Genomic DNA, 19859 nt, shown 5'->3' with positions numbered 1-19859 from the left:
CACCATGATGTTGAAACCAGGTGGAACAGTGTGTACATGATAGTAGACTCATTCCATTCCCAGAAAGACCAAACAGAGACCGTTTTGCGTGATTCAGTCAAACACGAGACGATTACGTCGTATCAAATTGCGACAATGTAAAGCGATATTCAATTTATGAAGGTTTTCAAAGAGGCCACGGACGATTAGCAGGGAGGCAATCAGCCAACACTACCATTGTAGTGCCGTGGATTTCGAAACTGATAGGTCTCTGCGGAACTGGAGCCGAAGATGCCCCAATGTGTAAGCTAAAGGAAAGGGCAGAACTGTTTATAAAGCAGAAAGTTCTAAATAAACTACATGACATTCATTACGTGGCAACGCTCATCCATCCCTGATTCAAGGAACTACTAGTTCTTTCCGAAGAAAGAAAAGAAAAAAATTCATCAAGATGTGCGAAAATATAAAATAACGTCGTTGATGCGAGCTTAACCCAAGATGTCATTCCTTCTGCCACTAAAAAATTCATAATTGGCAAACATCCACCTCAAAATCGAAGGTGAGGCTGGCAAATACACTCCTGGAAATTGAAATAAGAACACCGTGAATTCATTGTCCCAGGAAGGGGAAACTTTATTGACACATTCCTGGGGTCAGATACATCACATGATCACACTGACAGAACCACAGGCACATAGACACAGGCAACAGAGCATGCACAATGTCGGCACTAGTACAGTGTATATCCACCTTTCGCAGCAATGCAGGCTGCTATTCTCCCATGGAGACGATCGTAGAGATGCTGGATGTAGTCCTGTGGAACGGCTTGCCATGCCATTTCCACCTGGCGCCTCAGTTGGACCAGCGTTCGTGCTGGACGTGCAGACCGCGTGAGACGACGCTTCATCCAGTCCCAAACATGCTCAATGGGGGACAGATCCGGAGATCTTGCTGGCCAGGGTAGTTGACTTACACCTTCTAGAGTACGTTGGGTGGCATGGGATACATGCGGACGTGCATTGTCCTGTTGGAACAGCAAGTTCCCTTGCCGATCTAGGAATGGTAGAACGATGGGTTCGATGACGGTTTGGATGTACCGTGCACTATTCAGTGTCCCCTCGACGATCACCAGAGGTGTACGGCCAACACAGGAGATCGCTCCCCGCACCATGATGCCGGGTGTTGGCCCTGTGTGCCTCGGTCGTATGCAGTCCTGATTGTGGCGCTCACGTGCGCGGCGCCAAACACGCATACGACCATCATTGGCACCAAGGCAGAAGCGACTCTCATCGCTGAAGACGACACGTCTCCATTCGTCCCTCCATTCACGCCTGCTGCGACACCACTGGAGGCGGGCTGCACGATGTTGGGGCGTGAGCGGAAGACGGCCTAACAGTGTGCGGGACCGTAGCCCAGCTTCATGGAGATGGTTGCGAATGATCCTCGCCGATACCCCAGGAGCAACAGTGTCCCTAATTTGTTGGGAAGTGGCGGTGCGGTCCCCTACGGCACTGCGTAGGATCCTACGGTCTTGGCGTGCATCCGTGCGTCGCTGCGGTCCGGTCCCAGGTCGACGGGCACGTGCACCTTCCGCCGACCACTGGCGACAACATCGATGTACTGTGGAGACCTCACGCCCCACGTGTTGAGCAATTCGGCGGTACGTCCACCCGGCCTCCCGAATGCCCACTATACGCCCTCGCTCAAAGTCCGTCAACTGCACATACGGTTCACGTCCACACTGTCGCGGCATGCTACCAGTGTTAAAGACTGCGATGGAGCTTCGTATGCCACGGCAAACTGGCTGACACTGACGGCGGCGGTGCACAAGTGCTGCGCAGCTAGCGTCATTCGACGGCCAACACCGCGGTTCCTGGAGTGTCCGCTGTGCCGTGCGTGTGATCATTGCTTGTACAGCCCTCTCGCAGTGTCCGGAGCAAGTATGGTGGGTCTGACACACCGGTGTCAACGTGTTCTTTTTTCCATTTCCAGGAGTGTATATGAAGATGGAGAGCCCAAACGATGATTTCACAGACCTTCTTTCTTGGTGGGAAACAAATTCGTGTGCCCTGTCGAAACTAAGCAAAGAGGTTTTCTGTATACCTGCAGTAGTGCCTCGAGTGAAATTTTAGTGACTCACGGATGGTACTGGCTCAGAAAAGACGTTGTCTGGATTCCGATGGCATTAATAATATTCTCATCACCCATAACGATAAAAGAACCAAATAAGCTAAATTTGAAGACAGAAGCAAACGCAACTGGCAATTGGTTTTCTGAGGTGTGTACGTAATCAAATATAATACTGAGAAGTGATAAGTAACGGGTGCACAATTATGCAGTGGATATTACATAAGTCATACTAGCTGGCAGGGGTGGCCGAGCCGTCCTAGGCGCTACAGTCTGGAACCGCGCTGCTGCTACGGTCGCAGGTTCGAATCCTGCCTCGGGCATGGATGTGTGTGATCTCCTTAGGTTTCTTAGGTTTAAATAGGTCTACGTTCTAGGGGACTGATGACCTCAGACGTTTAGTCCCATAGTGCTTGGAGCCATTTGATTTTTTGTGCTAACAATGCTTTCTTTCTATGTGATGAGTTACCTTCAGAACATCATTCCATAACGTATTTCTCTTTGTTGAGTTCAAGCAGCGAAATCTCAACTTTAGCAAAAGGTGGATCCGGCTTTTTTTTAGTTTTTATTATGTCTTGTTCTGTGATTTGTATATTTTCAGTCAGAAAACACAGCAAATAAAAATAAAATTGCAAGGCGGTGATAGTTAACATCAGGGTATCAAACGATAACGAACGGTAATTACGTACAGTGACTAATACATTAAGCACCCATGACCTGAAAAGTGGAACACCTCAAAAGGTGGTCGCTTCCTTCAAGAGTTCCAAGTATGTAGCTACAGAGCTTGCAAAAGACTGTCCAAAGCACCTGCTTTCTAGTACATTCTACCTGTACAGCGTTGTTGCAAAAGTGAAATACCTTTTATGGGACTAGGACCTACAACAAAATAAAAATAAATCACAAAAGTCACACAATTAGCTTCGGTAGCAAACGTTACAAAATTAACTCTGAAACAGATAACATGTTAACAACGTTACCCTAGTTGAAGGCGATCTTTAATTCTAACGGAAGTCGTAATAAATACAATGAACCGTATTAAGTCGTCGAAGAGTGAAGAAACAGTGGGATAATATATCTGTAGCTAAATAAAGAGGAAGAAATAAGCACAAGCACAAAGGCAATAAACTTGAAAAGTAAGGAAATCTTGCGTATGCGCAGTTACACACGAAATAGGAAATATTTGCCAAATTAGACGTCACTTTAAAAATAATCGTAAGTACTAAACGCACACACACAAAATTCAACATTAATATCTATGTTAGGTAGGAAAGTGAGTGGCAAGTTTTCCTTGTTACTGCAAGAAATGACTTCGTGTTAATGGTTAGCTTAGACCCCACGATAATCGTATCTTCATGTAGAAAATAATTTACAGTCGTCATCTCTTGCTTTATCATAAGGTTTCACGATTGCCCTTGTCTCCATTACAGGACAGTTCCTGCGTAACCAGAAGGCCACCACTGGTAGCACTTTTACAGAAAACTTTGGCAGCTTTACATTTATTATTACATGGACTGGATTTGTTCGAATGTCTCAGTTGTGAGTCGTTCGAGCGAAATGTGTCTTAGCTCTCCCAAAATGCATTCATACATACCAGCACAGGTGCATGTTCCTTACTAGTAAACTTGCAACTCGGAGAGCCGCACACAGTGCGATCCGCGTTCGGAGCGCGGCCTCACGCGACCGGCAGCGCTGCAGGCGGCCACCCGAGGGTGTCGCGCCGCCTCGGCATCGAGACCGCGCTCTCCGAGCACGATAATCTCTCAGGCAGCATTCTCGCTGCCCAGTCCCGCTTACGAGAACGAGCGGGAATACGGCGGCAGCTGACGGCCTCTACATCTGTTAAGACATGAGCGAATGATTTCCATGGTACTAGAGGAAGATGCAGAGGGCCAAAAATGTAGATGAAGACAGAGGTTGCAAAACATCCAGCAAATAATTGAGGACGGAGGTTGCAAGTGCTACTCTGAGATGGAGAGGCTACCACAGAAGAGGAATTGTTGGCGGGCCGCATCGAACCAGCCAGAAGACTGATGACAAAGAAAAAGATTAAAGGTTTTGACCCACCGTCGTTTTCTACCACTCTTGACACGTGGGAAACAGCACTTTTACTTTTTCCGCACATGTTTTTGCCACGATCGGTTATGATACACTTTCAGTTTTTCCAGTGAGGGTTGTTTTCGTGAACAGCATTTTCCACTCCTTTAAATTTGTTTCTGGCGTTACAGCGCCATTAGGTAACACTAAGCACATTTAGTAATAGCTGCTAACGAAAACGGATATGCCGAGACAGAATGTGTAGTACTTAGCCGTCAACAGCTCCTCGATATATACGTACAGCTTCCCCCAGTATCTGAACGAGCCACACCTTCGTACCTCATTATACATTCTAACTTTGAGGTCGCTGTCAGCTGCTATCCCAAAGCTGACAGCCATAGACAGGTTTGACGGTAGACGATACGTAATTGTGAACAGTGACATCGATACGACAGCTCGACGCTGGACAGACGCGGTCTATCAGTCCTGTGAGCCCATATTCGTTGGTGTTACGTGACTGATTTGTGAAGCAAAGGAATCATATGCATGCTGCTAATATCATATAGGTTGTCATATTCCATTCAATTGTGTAAGGGGAGAAAAATCTGAGAAGGACGACGTATTTCTCTTGGAAACATAGGGGTGGAGCAGGGTATGTATGGATGTATATAATCAATTTTTTGCTCGATCAGCGTATGAGGTTCGGACAGAAGGATAAATGGTAATACTGGTGTGATGTACCCTCCACCATGCACTATACAGCCCCTTGCAGGGTATTCATATGCATGGCGTTTTAAGGAGGGTGTGACGACTTTGTCTTGTTTCCCAATTTTCCCGTCTGTATGACTGACCCGCGAATTTCATTGACTTTTAAAACACGTCAACTAATAGTGCAAAGCGTGGCGGCCGCTTTCATCTGCAAGAACAGCAGCGAGCGTCTTCATGTGATAGAAGTCATGCGCCCTGTGACAAACAGTGCGCCCGGATGGCTGTCCTCCAGCACACTCACTCATTACCATGAAAGCATAGTGCTGCTATCTATACACATTACTGTTATATGACTCATGCATCTGACGTGGTCCCGTCTCGAACGCGGCCAGCTCAACGGTAACGACAACAGCAGTATACGACGTACTCCATATGTGCTGCGCAATGACTCTTGCAGTATAATGACATCAGATGTTTCCACTGGATTTTTAAGCCGAACATCGAAATACGAGAGCAAAGCGATATAATTTGTACAGAAGTCAGAAATACGACATATACTGTCAGTTCGGTGTACATCACAGTGACGATTCTGTGTTACACGAGAAGAGAGATACCGTGGTTATTGTGGGTGGGCCGGGCAACAGTATTGACAGACATTCGGGGTACAGCATAGAGTGTGACCTGGCAAATATGGCATCGGCATCGAGTCATACCAGTGTTGGGTTTGTGTCGGTTCTGGAGCGCCACGACTGGCCTCATTTGAGCTCTTCTGTCAGGAGAGTTAATTTGGAGTTGGAACGGCTACTTGGATCTGATGCGGGGTCACACATTGGTGTGGTTCCTGTTGATTCACTCTGTAGGTGGGACTATACTAGACATGGCCTACACCTCAACAAGAAGGGAAAGGGTAAACTGGCTGGGCTGATAGCAGGAAATTTAAAGGGGGCAGGAACTACATCTCATGGTGGTAACTCTTTTTTAGTGTAAGATCAGTGTCCAGTGGGAAACTCAGCCAGGCAAGTACTAAACATGTTAAAAAAGTTCAAGATATTCACAAAAGTTAAATGAAAAATGTTAGTATATTTCATCAAAATATTGGAGGATTGAAGAATAAAATTGATGAGCTTCTGCTTTGTTTAGAGGTATAGAAACAGGGAATGTAATAGATGTACTATGCCTGTCTGAGCATTACATTGTCACTGATATGCAACAGGTTAGCATCAATGGGTACAAATTAGCTGCACATGTAAGTTGAGATAATATTATGAGAGGAGGAGTTGCAGTATATGTCAAAAGCTTCCACAGCGCAAAACATTTAGAAACTAAAAAAATTTTGTGTAGAGCAACATGTGGAAACATGTGCCACTGAACTGAAACTAAATGATGGCACTTTCATAATTGTAACAGTGTATAGGTCCCCCTCAGAGAATTTCCAGCTATTCCTAGAAAACTTGGATGCTTTGTTGTGCTATATGTCAGACAGGGGGAAGCAAATTATCATTTGTGGGGATTTCAATGTTGATTTCCTGAAAGAGTGTGATAGGAAGAATGACCTTGTAGTATTACTCAGTTCTATCAATTTGAGCTCCGTCATTGATTTTCCTACTTGGATAACAAAGAACAGCAGGACATTGATAGATAACTTTTTTATAGACCAAGATAAGTTTAAGAACATAAATGCTTATCCTGTTGAGAATGGTCTTTCAGATCATGGTGCACACCTAGTTACAGAACATGGCATAGCTCCATGCAGTATATCAAATCAGAATTTCAAAGCAGTGCGTTCAATTAACAATATAAATACTGCAATTTTTAGGGAAAGACTAAAGGAGCTAGACTGGGATGAAGTGTATATGGAACCCGATGCAAACTTGAAATATAACTTATTTCACGATACATTTTTAAGGGTATTTGAAAATTGTTTTCCCAAGAAAACAGTGAAACATAACTCCAAGAAAACATATAAAAAACCTTGGCTAACTAAAGGAATAAGAATATCTTGCAACCGTAAAAGAGAACTGTATCTAACAGCAAGAGGGAGTACTGACCCCGAAACTGTTCAATATTATAAAAACTAATGTGCGGTACTAAGAAAAGTTATTAAAAAGTCCAGAAGCATGTGTATCATGTCTGAGATCAGTAACTCTGAAAATAAAATTAAAGCAATTTGGAATATTGTTGAAAGGGAAACAGGGCAACCAAGAGCACAGGAAGACTTTAGTGCCATAAAACTGAATGACAAGTGTACTAACAAACAATCTGAAATTGGAAATATTTTCAATAATCATTTTTTAAATGTTGTGGAGAAAGTAGGATCTAGATCTTCACTAGAAGAGGCAAGGCTTCTAATAGAAGAGGCCATACCTGTGCAGTTTGAAACAACTGTATTTCCACGAACCTCTCCCTCTGAAATCAGTAAAATAATAGACTCACTGAAAAGTAAAAGCTCTTACAGAATTGATGGCATTTCCAGCAAGATACTTAAAGCTTGTTCCCCACAGATAAGTAGGATTCTCAGCCACGTATGTAATACCTCTTTGGAGCAGGGTGTTTTCCCCGATAGACTGAAATATGCCATTGCAAAACCATTGCATAAAAAGGGGGATACATCAGATGTCAACAACTATCGCCCAATCTCTCTTCTGACAGTTCTATCAAAAATTCTTTAGTAAGTAATATATTCAAGAGTAGCCTCCCATATATGTAAAAATAAAGTACTAACAAAATGTCAGTTTGATTTTCAGAAAGGCTTTTCAACAGAAAATGCTATATACCCTTTCACTGATCAAATATTAAATGCTCTGAATAACCGGACATCACCCATTGGTATTTTTTGTGATCTCTCAAAGGCCTTTGACTGTGTAAATCATGGAATTCTTTTAGATAAGCTAAATCATTATGGTTTGATTGGGGCAGTGCACAAATGGTTTAATTCATACTTAACTGGAAGAATGCAGAAAGTTGAAATAAGTGGTTCATGTAATGTTAATACAACAGCTGATTCCTCAAACTGGGGGGCTATCAAGCAGGGGGTCCCACAGGGTTCAGTCTTAGGTCCTTTACTGTTCTTGATATACATTAATGACTTACCATTCCATATTGATGAAGATGCCAAGTTAGTTCTTTTTGCTGATGATATAAGTATAGTAATAACATCCAAAAACCAAGAACTAAGTGAGGTAATTGTAAATGATGTTTTTCACAAAATTATTAAGTGGTTCTCAGCAAATGGACTCTCTTTAAATTTTGATAAAACACAGTATATACAGTTCCGTACAGTAAATGGCACAACTCCAGTAATAAATATAGACTTTGAACAGAAGTCTGTAGCTAAGGTAGAATTTTCAAAAATTTTAGGTGTGTCCATTGATGAGAGGTTAAACTGGAAGCAAGACATTGATGGTCTGCTGAAACGTCTGAGTTCGGCTACATATGCTATTAGGGTTATTGCAAATTTTGGTGATAAGAATCTCAGTAAATTGGCTTACTATGCCTACTTTCATTCACTGCTTTCGTATGATATCATATTCTGGGGTAATTCATCGCTGAGTAGAAAAGTATTCATTGCTCAAAAACGTGTAATCAGAATAATTGCTGGAGCCCACCTACGGTCATCTTGCAGACATCTATTTAAGGATCTAGGGATCCTCACAGTAACCTCACAGTATATATATTCACTTACGAAATTTGTTGTTAATAATCCAGCCCAGTTCAAAAGTAATAGCAGTGTGTATAGCTATAACACCAGGAGAAAGGATGATCTTCACTATGCAGGGTTAAATCTGACTTTGGCACAGAAGGGGGTAAATTATGCTGCCACAAAAGTCTTTGGTCACCTACCAAACAGATAGTCAACCAACCTTTAAATATAAATTAAAAGAATTTCTAGATGACAACTCCTTCTACTCATTGGCTGAATTTTTAGAAATAAATTAAGGGAGGGAAAAAAACTAACTTAAGCATTAGTCTCATGCAATATTTTGTGTAATGTAATATCTTGTACAGACATCTTTCATTAACCTGACACGTTCTACATCATTACGAAGTGTCGTATTCATGATCTATGTAACAAGTATTAATCTAATGTAATCTAATCTAAGACAATGTTGCAGACAGCATTGATACGTTCCGATGTTGTCACGCAAAAAGTAGAACCCATCCATGATTAATGATGCATACTTAACATCAGACCTCTCCACAAAATTTCTAAATGACATCAGGTAACAAACTTACAGCAAGTCACTGACTTTTCACTGTAAAATCAATGATTAACGTGAAACTTCCACATAAAGATAATGTAACATTTTACATTTCTGTTCATGTTGGAACTACATTTAACATACCGAAATCAGCGAATAATCAGCTTTCCACGTAGATTGGAGTATTCCGCGCCACATCCGTGGTGGACTTCTCGACCTGCTTGGTGATTCTGAACTTTACGATCCCGGAATGATGTGATCTCCCGTCAAGGTATTTATTTAAATAAAGACGCTAGTGTTCCCACTACGCAGCGTATACTTCGGACTTCGTGACGGAGGACGGTCGCGGCTACAGATGTTATTCCCGAGTTGCAGCTATAATCAGGCGTTTTTCATTGCGGGATGTAACAGATAAGAACAAAAAATTTTACTGGGTGAGACGATACCCGGCCGAGAGAATACTTAGAGGAATTGTACCTGGGAAAACATGAGTTTCCTCGGTGTCAGTACAGGACACGATGTCCATTTGGGAAGGGGTGGTCAGCAGAGACGTACTTTACTACTGTTCACTAGGCCGGCACGTGTCGGCTTGCAGAAAGCATTTCCCTCAGCTTTAAAGCGTGTCTTTGAAGCCAGAACCCTTAATGGTTCGTGAGATATTAGACAGGAATTTTGTCTGTGGATAACTGTTCAGCCTTTCCCAACATGAGTGCGCACCGGCAACAGCGACGTTTCCTCCCCATGCTGTCTACAGTGGAGTTGGGGATGGCCCTAGCCCCCGATGCATTTTATCGTAGACACTCGCCCATTCGTAAGTCAGAAGCTATAAATACCTGTATAGAAATGTTGGGAATGGCTTTGTATGGTTTAAATAGAACTTCAAAAAAATGGTTCAAATGACTCTGAGCACTATGGGACTTTACTGCTGAGGTCTTCAGTCCCCTAGAACTACTTAAACCTAACTAACCTAAGGACATCACACACATCCATGCCCGAGGCATTATTCGAACCTGCGACCGTAGCGGTCGCGCGGTTCCAGACTGTAGTCTTTTAACGGACTGTCTTAATCATAAGAAAGTCATCTTACGGGGATGGATCAAAAATGTAGGCGTTATAATGCATTAAAACGGGAAGAATGGGTGATATGTATGTGTTGCTCTGTAATCAAAAGCTCTCATCCAGTACTGTTTGAGCCTGAGAAGACCCTAAGAATTCTGCTTCTGCACGAACGTAATGAACCGAGGAATCTTTGAAGTGCAAATATACATATATATACATATTCGACTTAAGGAAAATAATAGAAACACACTCATTATAAACCGATATATCGTCACTGCGTAACCTTCTATACATTCGTCCTTACAGCACGGTGCACTAGAAAAGCTAGCATATTTTGCAACAGTTCTGCCAAGATACATACGATACCTATTTTAAAAGCCACTGCGAGGAAGAAGGTGCGGTGCTGTGTTGTGACATTTGCAGTTTACTTTGTTTCTCGCAGTCAGTTTAAATACATTAGCAGGGCATTTAGACCTCAAATAAACCGTTTCATATTCAATCCAATTGCATACAGTGTTTTGTTTATATAACGATGAGCTGTTTTGCCTTCCTCTTCGCAGTTGGTTCTAACAGAAGACGAAATTCTCTTTATGGTTTATCAGCTGATGATTAGAATAATACTACGGCAGCCGAATCACATTGTGATCCTAAACGTTCGCGAATTTAAACTGTATGAAATAACTATTCTCGAAACAATATATCCGCAAATTCGTATCCTGTATACCAACGATCCCAACTGCTTTACCCACTAATTCTGAGCAATTTCATTTGCCAGTAAAGATTTTACTTACAATAACAATTAATAAGGCTCAAGGTCGAAAATAGAGGAGGTTAGTGGAGATGGCCAGAGAGGAGGGGGAGGAGGAAATGTAGGGAGAGAGGAGGGAGGTGATGGAGTGAGAGAGAGAGAGGGAGGGGGAAGAGGGTAGGACGTATATCCAATTCCAAAACATATTTAGCGATTGCGAATTACTACCGGTTTCCGTTGTACTGTATGTTACCCAATTTACCTGCCTTACCTTCCTCCTATTTGACTCAGAATTTCGAACTTCTTGTACTATTCTATACCGTACAACGCGTCTCATTGGTCGACTAATCCTATAATTTTTCTTCAGTCTTCCTTCCATTGTCAAGCTCAAAGTCAGAACTGCCACTTACCTTTCCTAAGGCCAAATAGTTCGTAATTCAACAAATCAAGAGTTATTTTTTCGTCATGTACGTTGCTCTTGTCAGCAGTTTCGATGCGAGAACTGTTGAAAGAATCGTGCGATAGTTACTTGCACTTATCTGTCCTTCCTATTTCCCCAATTCTGTAGATGATATTCTTCCCAAAGTCTAAGAGTAGTTGCACTGTTTCTACTCACCAACCTGAATAGTCGTTTATTTTGCTACTTCTAAAAATGATTTCAAAAAATCGATGAAATGTTACCTATTCCTTTCAAGTTATTAGTTATCAAGTCTTCTGAAGCTCTGCCCAATTCTGACTCTATTACCGGATCCCCTATGTCTTCCACATGAATCCCAATTTCTTCTTCTGTCGTGTAATCACACACGTCCTCCCCCTAATACAGGGTTTCCGTGTATTCCTTCCTCCCATGCACTCTCTCCAATTAAGATTGAAGCTGCCACTACTCTCTTATTGACGATACAATCCTTCCTTTTAATTTCACTTAGGATTTTCTGACATTTCTATATGCTGAGTCAGACCTGCCAACAATCATTTGACCTTCGATATCTCTATATTTGTCCTGCCGAAATTTCGCGGTTTCTTCGTGCACTTACAATTTATTTCATTCCTAAAGACGTTTATTGCTTTGTTTCTGTTATTTACGAACATTTTTGTACTTCTTCCTCAATCACCTGAAGAACCTCTTCTGTTACCAAAGGTTTCTGTGGAGTTACATTCCATGCACCTCGTCTTTTTCAAATATAAATTCTTCTTTTGTGACTCTTGAACACAGTATTCGCTACAACTATCTGAAATTAATTGCAAAACTCAGTTGCCCCTCTCTCCTAGCTGATTCCTTTTACCAAGCCCATATTCTTCCGTAACCCTTTCTTCTATTTATTCCTCTATAACAGCGTTCTAGTCTCCATGGCAACTAGATTTTCATCTTCCTTTACATTAGCGAATTACCCGTTCAGTGTCCTCATGTACTTTCTCTTCAGCTTTTGGTTGCGACTTTGGCATGTGCACCTCAACTATAGCTGTCGGCGTTGTTTCGTAGTCGAATCTGATGAGAACACTCCGATCACAGAACTGTTGACGGTAGCCGCCCCTGTCTCATTTCCTTTCCTATTCCCGTTACATTTTCTGCTGCTGTTGATGTTACCCTGTATTCGTCAGCCAGGAAATCCTCATTTTCTTTCCACTACACCAAGTTTCCTAAAAAGGACGAATTTCTGCCATTCCATGTCCCGACTCTGGCATGTTAGCGGTCGTTGGCTACTCTTCTCATGGTCATTTCCTCGTTGCCAGTCCCTTTCATGAGATCCGAATGGGGGATTAATCAGGAATCTTTTGCTAATAGAGAGATCATTTCTCAGTTACAGGACATATGTGCTGTGGATACTCCTTATGTGTGTTTAAAGCAATTGTTTCCATTGCCTTGTGCATCCTTATGCCGCTGATCATTGCTGATTATTTCGACTTTTAGGCGTGGTTTCGCTGGCAGAGAGATGGTGATTCTTACGCCGTAAGCCTTGAGCCACGTTGCTGACCATTTTTATTCAAAATATAAGCAGTGGCTGGGCTCTAACGCCGAACCAAGGACATTTTGTTTACTAGTCAAACGTTACCATTGGGAAGTGGATGATCCTGTTGTTAGATGCTTATATTCGTCTCATCAAAAATCCTTTTCTTGTTTCAGTTTTTACCTCATGGTCCCTCTCTACATTAATACGAATCCCTGAATTTCTCTTTTCAGAGTTTGTAGTTGCCCTACCTTATTCAAGGTTCTGACATTAAACATTTAGTTTCTTTGATTATTCAGACTTTAAGTCATGGTCACCTCCTTCATACCACTTTCCTTCCAGAGACCTGAATGGGAGATTAAACGGGAATCTTTTCCATACGGAGAGATTATCATAATAATTTTCAATAAAGGCTGCAAATACTATGACTACACACCTTCAACAGTTCATAATGCAGTGGTTTCCACTGCCTTTTACATCTCTGAACGTTGCTCATTCTTCCGTCGTTAAGGAACAATTTCCCATGCCAAAGGTAAGACGATGCCCCCTACCAGAGTTGACTCCTCCACCCTCTTTGACAAGGCCGTTGGTAGAACAACTGTGACTCCTTATAGCCGAACTAGGGCCTACCATTGATAAAACTTCTTATTTCAAATTTCACCTCTGGCTGGGATGAAGCGCGGGACCCAGAACGCTTTGACTAGTGGTCAAAGCCGCTACCCCTGGGACCCCTTCCTTTGTTTTATATGTCGACCCTGAGCAGAGCATAATTAACTGGAATCTTCTGATTTTTCTTATAGTTTGTGTAATTAGTGTAGCTCTTGTTTATTGCTAGTGCGTACGTCTAGAGAAAATTTTCTTTGTAGTTGTAGTTGTACAGTAAAACAGTTGTGGCATGCATGTAGATTTGCACCAAGTATTTCGCAGCTGCTCTCGCAATTAACTGGATATTATTTTCAGTGCTACGTTAATGTGTTTCCTTGTTTTTGCTTATTGTCGTGTGAAATACGTGATAATTATGGCGTGTGAAAAACGTAACACTAGGCTCCAAAGTGAATTGAGAAATGATAGTGACGACGAGCCTAACTTATCACTACCACCGTGTAATGAATAAGCGGACATTCCAAGTAATAATTTGGTAATTGTGCATAGTGAAATGGGGCAGGCGGCATATAATGCTGTAGACAGTGAAACAATTAGTGAACAGGGAAACGTTGTCGATCGATCGGTCGGCAAGAGCTCGTCTAGGAATTCGAAATGACAGGACAAAATTTTGCAAATACTGTAGATTCAGGTTTTGCGTCCTCACGTTTTTCTCAGTTATGTAAAGACACATCTTCTGCTTTTTAAAATGCGAATGTTGCCGGTGCAAAGGCACTGCCGAAAAGCATAGAGGAACAGATTCCAGACACTAATACATTATTATTGCAATTAATGCAACAAATGAAACAAAGTGAGAGACAAACACAGCAAGAGCTTCAAACGTTAGACACCACACTTGAACAAACACGTGAAGATTTAACTGCTGAGATACTAAAAATTGAATCCATATGTTAAAAGTTCTGTAATGGCATAAGAACATAAATTTGTGAACATTTCCAACCTATTTTTTCGCGTCATGAAAATACATTACAGAATCACGAAGCAGCCATAAAAGAACTGCTAACTATTGGTCATGAAAATCACGACACCTTGCAAACTAAAACTGACTCAGTTGCATCTACCGATTCGGTTATGCAACATGCAAAAACTCAGGTAAACTTAAAGTGCACAGTAGATACGCTTTCAACACAAATTGACATTCTGAAACATGGTTCAGAAAAACGCAGTGAGGAAATCATTTCATTATCAGAGAAAGTAGCTGAACTTTCGGATAAGTTTACTAACTTATCTACGAAGGTAGATGATGATCTGAATGACACAAGATCCGTAGCCTTCACTGGCACAGAAGAGTATGAGCAAATCAAGAAATTTAAACAATATCAGAATCAAATTAATACGCAACACAAAAGAGAAATCTGGGAAGTACAAGATCAGTTGGCAGAAGTAATACATGAATTACATATTTCAGAGGAGACTCGCGGGACTTAAAAAAATGGAAGAGCCACAAAATAATAACTCTGAGCATTTCGGAAATTATAAAAGAAATTGGTAAGGTGCACCGAATTTTGTGATGGAACCGCCGACACGACGTAACAGTGACCGATATGCGACTCGCCGACATGATGACTTTGACTATAAGCTGTTCATTACTACACGTAAATTCAAAACATTTAAGAATTACGGCAACGACATTAATCCAGAAGCGTTGCTTCATAAATTCTCTCATGGATTTCCTCTCAACTGGTCATTAGAGCACAGATTAGAATTCATATGTGGCTATTTAGAGAGTGAACCAGCTGTTAGAATGCGGTCGGTCATTCACGATTGTAGTAGTGAAGGATAATTTTAAAATGCCTTCCACTCAGCATAATGCGTAATAATCAGTATCTGTCAAACCCATACAGCCCCTCAGAAATCATCTGCATTTACTTAATGAAATTTCCAGAACATTTACGACATATTATTTTGGCAGGACGTTGCAAAAATGATGAAACATTTCGAACAATTTGAATATCCCAGTCTTGTCAAATATTTTGAAGGGATGTTGCGTAAGAATCAGTATCTGTCAAACTCATACAGCCCCTCAGAAATAATCTGCATTCGCTTAATCAAATTTCCAGAACATTTACGATATATTATTTTGGCAGGACGTTGCAAAGATGACATTGAAGTTTTTCAGGGACTCTTACAAGAATTGGAAATTGACATTGACAATCGAGTGACGTGGAACCAGAAGAACAACTATTACAGTTTACAGCCGTGACAGAGATTATATCGACGGCGTATTTGATATTAATGAGTTAATTCAGAATAAAATTCAAACAACTGAGAATTGTAATGACACTGATAGGGTAGGACCTTTTTAAAATTTTAGAAACACATTCCACAGTTTTTACTCTCAAAACAGGAACAATCAAGGGATTTCAATACCAATTTCGTGTTCGTGAGCATTCTAAATTTTGTGTTACACCATACCTAATTCCGGCACATTATAGGGACCGTGTTAGAAGAGATACAATCTATGTTTTACGAGGAAATCATTGAGCCTGCAATAAACTCATACATCAATCCATTATACGTTGTTGAGAAAAAAAATGGATCGATGAGGTTTGTTTTAGATTCTAGACAACTCAATATTATCATCATTCCTGAAACAGACAGGCCGCAGACTTTGGAAGAACTTCTTCATAATTTGAATTGTGTGAAAGTGTTGTCTTCTATTGATCTCAGATCCCGCTTTTATCAGATCAAACTTTATCCAGAATGTAGAAAGTACACAGGTTTTCTTTGTTTCGGCGTTTGTTATCAATTTCGGAAACTTCCTTTAGGTTTGAACATTTCTTCGGCAGCATTCATTCGTGGGCTAAATTTTTACCGCCGTTTTATGAATATGGAAATTCTAGTTACACAAAAAATTTGTTCTCTCACTGGAATAAATACTATTTATACCTGGAACGATCAGGCGCAGTTAGAATTCCATTCTTTGAAAGAAGCGCTATTTAACGCGCCAGTACTAGCTCATCCAGATCTGTCACAAGATTTCTACCTTAGCACGGATTCTTCTAAAGTCGGTCTTGGTGCCCATTTATTTCAAGAAGCCATAGAAAATGATACTACTGTTCAGAAAAACCATTGCTTTTGCTAGCCAAGTGGTAACAAAGCCTGAAAAAAATGATTCCTCTACTGAATTATAAGCTTTAACTATCGTTTGGGCATTTAACCAATTCCGTTTCTTTCTTCCTGGTAAACACGTAAAGTATACAGTGATCATCGTGAATTACAATTTCTTATGTCTTCAAAATTACATCATGACAGGTTAAAACGTTAGAATTGCTTCTGCACGAATTCCACTTCACAATAGTCTACATTCCCGGCAAGGAGAACATTGTTGAGGACGCACTGTCACGCGCACCTGCTGGGCTTGAGGAAACTAAACAGAAGGCAACCTCGAGAAAAATTTCAGTATTCTTTACATTCAGAAAGTCGCCTTTGAAGACTTCATCACCAAATGTTTAAGGGACATTGCTCATGAACACGATAAAGTTCCGATTTGGAAAGACATCAAAAGTAAATGGCGTGAAAAGACACACACACCGATTCGCCATTATTATGCTGCACTGTTGATGACAAGCTATGGGTACTTTACATTCCTGACGATTCTGTTAATAAGCTCATATGGTACATTCATTTCAGCTACCCAAATTTTGGTCCAAGAAAATATTACCATATTCTTCGGGCGACTTGTTATTTTAACAATATGGAAAAGAGAATTTGAAGAGTCTTGTCTATTTGTAAACTTTATGAAAAGGCTAAACCACCAACCATCTCACATCGTGCTCCGTTGTTTCCTATCATTACTTCTAAATTAAAAGAATTTGCTACTGTTGATCTCTTGGGAGCCCTTATCAGAACCTCGAATGGATTTTCGTACATTTTAGTCGCTGTTGAACCTACTTCAAAATTTGTTTCTTTCACACCGTTACGTAAAGCCACTGGACGGTCCGTGTTCAACACCTTTGTTAAAAATTTCTTACGTGAAGTTGGACACGTTAGTAAAGTCATTTCAGATAACACACCGCAATTCGGATCTGGTGTTTGGTCACACATGCTTCGGAATCACAAAATCAAACTGGTTTTCATTTCATTGTACTCACCACATTTTAACTCATCTGAACGGATTATGAAAGAAATCAATAAGCTCTGCAGACTTCACTGTCACAGAAAGTTTCAGTATTGGGACAGATATTTACACCTATTTCAAAACGTGCTGAATGAAATGCCTCATGACTCCACTGCTTTACCACCTATTCTTTTACTGAAGAATGAAGAACCACCGAACAGATTCAGAGAGCTTGTACCTGTTCCAAATACACGTAAACTTCGACACAAAGACATAATTGATTTGGCCATTAAAAATATAAATTCTGCAGCAGACGAGAGGAGAAAACTACACGGTAAATCAAATGCAAAGAAATTATGTATTGGTCATAAAGTTCTCATTATAGCTCATTCATTGTCATATAAGAAGAAACAATTGAGTTACTAATTCTTTCTGATTGACAATGGACCGTACGAAATCCGACGTATACCACATAATAGTTGCATTGAAGCTGAAACACTGCGTACTAGGAAGAGTAAAGGTTTGCACCACATTTCCCATGTGAAACCGTTTATTGAAAGTTAATCTGCTTTTCAACTTAGTATTTGCTATAAACTTTTTCACTTCACGTTACTAGTATGCTTTGTCACACCTAGAAACTGTTAACATGCAACAATCTTTTGAAGTTAACTATCCAGGGAACATATTTAGACAGTAGTTACGAATGCATTGTTATAGCTAACAGACGATAGAGGGTTTTTGTGTGTGTACATTCAGGCTTGTTACTTGCACGATTACTTAACGACTATAAGGCTTACATATGGAAGATATACTGCTAATTAGATTTTAATGCAATATTTTGGTTTACTTGAAAATACATTTTGGATTTAAAGTACTTCCTGGCAGATAACAGGTGACACAGTGGTTAGATTATTTGACAGCTACACGATTATATTATGATGCTGGTAATGAGTGACACAAGTTATATTATTGCTTTTGCGCTGTATCTGATTTATATGTACACAACTTTTCTGAATTCTTCTGGAAAGTAAAACATGTTTTAGTAGTAACTTTTACGGTATTGTTACAATGTGACAGCCTTTCCCGTAGCACAACAATGCATTACAGTATAGTACTTTCTTGATCACGGTAATGTACGTAATAACTACGATATCTATATGCATAGCATTTCACTTTTGTTTATTAAGGGGCAAGTACACTGACTTCTACAGAACTTTGCTTACGGATGACGATAAATACGACACTTGGCACATTTTGCCCTTAAGTAATAACAGACATTATCTTACAACAAGACGCACAGTTTAGCGCTACAGTACTCATATTTGAGTGATTAATTTTGTGCTTAAAACTTTCATTTTTAAAGATTTTTGAATTACAAAAGTACAAAGATAGTTTTCAGTGATACATTTCATTCCATTGCTGTAATTTGTGAAACTTGAGTGTGTAATTACATTAATCCTCAAGGGGTACACGTTTACTTTATATACTAAGCATTTGGCAAGCGCTAGGAGTCGTAGCTAATATGGTATTTGCTTATACAACTTTACACATTGGTACCATATTTCTCTAACACATAATTACACAGCTATCTGATCATTTAACTGAGCGACACAAACTTTTTTTTTTTACTGCATCAGTGACACATGTTTACACAATTACACTGTTGGATAAATTCACACTTATTACATTGTATTTTGTGTCTGTGTGAACTTTTTTTTTGGTACCATAGTGATTCTATGAGAGCTTTAAATGAGTTATTTTGTAAGGGATCATGTTTTTTGAAGTACGTTTGAGGTAGATGACACTATAGAAATTAGCAGAATTTTAGGTTTTGGAAATTATTGAAAGAAGCTGCGATGATGATGTTATTACGAAGACGAAGTGTTGAGGAATGTTTATGATCAATAAGATGATGATATATGACGAGTTTGACTAGGCAACATATTTATTTTGATGAAATATTGAAGAACTGTCGACAAATATGTATATGTGTAATAAGGTAAGGAATAATGAGTAGTGGTTAGGGTCTATGATTTGTGAAAAAGGATGTTGGAAACCAAGATTCGTACCTCAAATATTATGAAATGTGTGTGCATGTGTGAATGTATCACAACACTGCTATTCATGAGATTTCGTTTCTACACATTTCTACTGTAATTTCTCGACCTGTGAAATTTTATTGGTATCAAACTGTCATTGTAGTGGAAACTGCTGTTGTAAATATGTCAGTAAGGAAGGTACGTGACCTTGCCTAATCCATTGTCAGTGCCCAGCTGAGCGACAGTCGCCTGAAAAAAAAAAGCCATTAGGTGGAGAAAAAGCGGCCATTATTCTCG

The sequence above is a fragment of the Schistocerca gregaria genome, chromosome 3, assembly GCF_023897955.1.
Source record: "Schistocerca gregaria isolate iqSchGreg1 chromosome 3, iqSchGreg1.2, whole genome shotgun sequence".
Taxonomy (NCBI): Eukaryota; Metazoa; Arthropoda; class Insecta; order Orthoptera; family Acrididae; genus Schistocerca; species Schistocerca gregaria.
The sequence above is the reverse complement of the archived record's forward strand: the minus strand, read 5'-3'. Positions refer to the sequence as shown.